Source organism: Triticum aestivum, chromosome 3B (assembly GCF_018294505.1).
Source record: "Triticum aestivum cultivar Chinese Spring chromosome 3B, IWGSC CS RefSeq v2.1, whole genome shotgun sequence".
Taxonomy (NCBI): Eukaryota; Viridiplantae; Streptophyta; class Magnoliopsida; order Poales; family Poaceae; genus Triticum; species Triticum aestivum.
Genome location: NC_057801.1, coordinates 849,676,896 through 849,680,347, shown reverse-complemented (window position 1 = coordinate 849,680,347; position 3,452 = coordinate 849,676,896). Strand labels below are relative to the sequence as shown.

The following is a 3,452-nucleotide window of genomic DNA, read 5'->3' as shown; positions in this document are numbered from 1 at the left end:
GAGAAAAAGAGAGATGACTGAATAGAGGGAGGAGCTAGCTGTACCTCGCCCGCATCGGTGCCCTTGCCCAGCCAAAGACAGAGGGATGCCGTTGACCAGCCGCACGCTGCCCTGATCCAAATCGCGCCGCCGCCGCTGCGTGTGTCTTCTTGAGCTGGATGCTCGAGATGGGGGAGGTCGGGCCAGGGAGGGTGGCAGCAAGTTCACTGGATGGAGGCGGCCACCGCGAGAGAGAGCACGAGGGCGTGGAGCCGGCGGTGGAGAGGTAGGACGGCGTTGGGCGGCGCTATAGGGCAGTACGGCGTGGGGCGGCGCTGCAGCGGCAAGGAGGCGTGGGGCGGCGGCGGGACGGCGTGGGAATCGACCGGCGGTAGCCCCGGGCGGCGTGGCCGGAGGTGGGAGGCGTGGGGATCGACCCGCGTCGGGCGTCGGCGTGCGTGGGGAACGAGAGAAGCTAGGGATTTCATGGTGGGGAATGAAAGGACCGTGGGGCGGCGGCGTGCTTGTGATTTTGGGAAACACTTCGTGGGCTGGGCCGCTTATTGGCGCTAAAAGTTCGGCTTTTCACGCGCAAGGCCCATATAGGATCCAACAGTCGGTCGGGGTTATTTACCGACCGATAGTACGTAGGCCATAACAAAATTCCCGACCGTCTGTTCGACGGTATATGTTGCAGCATTGCCGACCGACAGCTCGTCACTGAATATAGGTTTCCCGACCTACAGTCTGTTAGAAAATTTTCTGGCTAACTATGGGTCGGCAATAGTGACCTTTTCCCAACAAACGACGGTAGGGAATTCTAGTGCGTGGTGTAGTGCTACCACCAAATTAAGATGGCAGAGCCCGACCAAGCCGCAACGGCATTCATCACTCCATACGGCCCATTCTGCTTCAACACAATGCACTTCGGCCTCAAAAACGCCGGCGCAACATATCAGCGCATGATTCAGACATGTCTGTCAAACCAGATTGACAAAACAATGGAGGAATACGTAGACGATGTGGTCGTCAAAACCAAGCATGTCAAAACTCTAGTAGACGACTTGAGGCTCACATTCGATAATCTCCGAACATATGACATCAAGCTCAACCCGAAAAAATGCGATTTCGGCGTACCAGCCGGAAAGCTCTTGGGCTTCATTGTATCCGGTAGAGGAATTGAAGCAAACCCAGCCAAGATCCGAGCTCTGTCACAATTGGATATCCCAAAATACCTCAAACAAATACAAAGATTGACTGGATGCGTGGCGGCTCTAAGCCGCTTTATCTCTCGTTTGGGAGAAAAGGCATACCCCTTTATCGCCTCCTCCGACGCATCGAACACTTCGAGTGGACAGATGCCGCCACAACCGGACTCGAGGAAATAAAAGCCATATTGGCAACAAGCCCGGTCCTGGCCGCGCCCAACATGGGCGAACCAATGCTATTATATATCGCGGCAACTCATCAAGTTGTAAGCGCGGTGCTCGTTGTCGAACGAGAAACGGACGGACACACCCCCCTTCAAAAACCAGTTTACTACGTGTCCACTGTCCTAACTCCATGCAAGTCACGGTATCCGCATTATCAAAAGATAGCGTACGTAGTGTTCATGGTATCCCGGAAGCTGCGACACTACTTTCAAGAGTGTTCGATAACAGTAGCCTCCGAAGTACCTCTTGCCGACATTGTAAACAACCGCGACGCGACGGGCTAGATTGCCAAATGGTCCATTGAGCTCCTCCCATTCGACATAACCTATAAGCCACGGCGAGCTATTAAGTCGCAAGTTTTGGCCGACTTCGTCGCTGAATGGACTGAAGCCAAACGCCCTAAAGAGTACGGCGCATATTCCAACTGGATCATGCACTTCGACGGCTCCAAAATGTTGGCTGGTTTGGGGGATGGCGTTGTTCTGACATCCCCAACCGGAGATACAGTTCAATACGTACTCTAGATATTGTATACGGACTCCAACAACGCAGCCGAATACGATGCCCTTTTACATGGTCTCCGGATGGCAGTCTCCATGGGCATTCAATGCCTAGAGGTGCGCGGGGATTCAAACCTTGCGGTATCCCAAATAAATGGAGACTTCGATGCCAAGGATCTGAAAATGGCAGCTTATCGCAACACTGTCCTAAAAATGTCAGCTCGGTTTGAGGGGCTCGAATTTCATCATATAGCCCGGGATAACAACCAGGCAGCAGACCTATTGGCACACATTGGCGCAAAGCGCGATGCCGTCCCCCCCCCAACATCTTCCTAGAGAGGCTGTTCAAGCCATCCGTACTATGGGAGGGGGAGTCCGGAAATAACAAACCGGATCCAACCGCACTGCCCGACACCGAACATTCTGACACAATTGGTGGTTCTGCCACCAAAGTAACATCCTCAGCCCACATAATAATGGTAGTCATTGCCCCGTGGATGGAACCATTCCTAGCCTACCTAACCAGGCAGGAACTTCTCGAGGACCAAAACGAGGCCCGCTGCATAGTGCAGCGATCTAAAGCCTATAAGGTCCATGAGGGATAGCTCTATAAGAAAAGCACAACTGGAGTCCTTCAAAGGTGTATCTCCGAAGAGGAAGGGCGAAATCTTCTGGCTGAAATTCATGCCGGACTTGGTAGGCACCACGCTGCAGCCCGGACCCTTGTAGGCAAGGCCTTTCGTACAGGATTTTATTGCCCGACGGCCTGGGCCGATGCTCAGGACTTAGTCCAACGATGCGTCGGTTGCTAGCTCTTTGCTAATCAAAGCCACATGCCACCCACCGCCCTCAAAACTATACCCATCACCTAGTCGTTCGCGGTCTGGGGGCTTGACATGGTTGGACCCCTTAAAGGAGGAACCCACAAGAAAAAATACCTATTGGTCATGGTGGATAAATTCACCAAATGGATAGAGGCCAAGCCTGTTAAGACGGCCGAATCCGGACCGGTGATAGACATCATATCAGGGGTTGTACACCGTTACGGCATGCCCCATAGCATCATCACTGATAACGGCACGAACTTCATGGCCGACGAGGTCAAACTCTGGTGCAAAAACATGGGCATCAAGCTCGACTATGCTTCAGTCTATCACCCTCAAACTAACGGTCAAGTCAAGCGAGCAAATGGGCTAATCATGAGCGGCATTAAACCCAGACTAGTGCGGTCCCTCAAGGAATCTAACACGCACTGGGTCGAGGAGCTCGACTCCATACTTTGGGGGCTGTGGACCATGCCGAATCGCACTACCGGGTTCACACCATTCTTTATGGTATACGGTGCAGAGGCAGTTCTGCCCTGCGACATAATTCATGACTCGCCTCACGTGCGCATGTACAAAGAAAGAGAAGTCGAGCTCGATCGGCAGGACAGTTTGGACGCCTTGGAGGAGGAGCATGACGTGGCAAAAGCCCGTTCCGCATTCTATCAACAGCAGGCTCAAAGATATCAAAGCAGAGAAGTACGGGCCAAAACTTA

At 53.2% G+C, this 3,452-nt stretch overlaps 1 long non-coding RNA gene across 2 annotated transcripts in view; it reads right to left on the bottom strand.

The window, feature by feature from the left end:
- The window catches only part of LOC123072904 (uncharacterized), a 6,159-nt gene extending 5,683 nt beyond the window's left edge, over positions 1-476 (bottom strand). For both annotated transcript variants that reach the window (XR_006435475.1, XR_006435476.1), the window contains exon 1: positions 45-476. This is a non-coding gene — a long non-coding RNA (uncharacterized lncRNA). The remainder of the gene's footprint in view (positions 1-44) is intronic.
- Between the last annotated feature and the right edge of the window lie 2,976 nt (positions 477-3,452).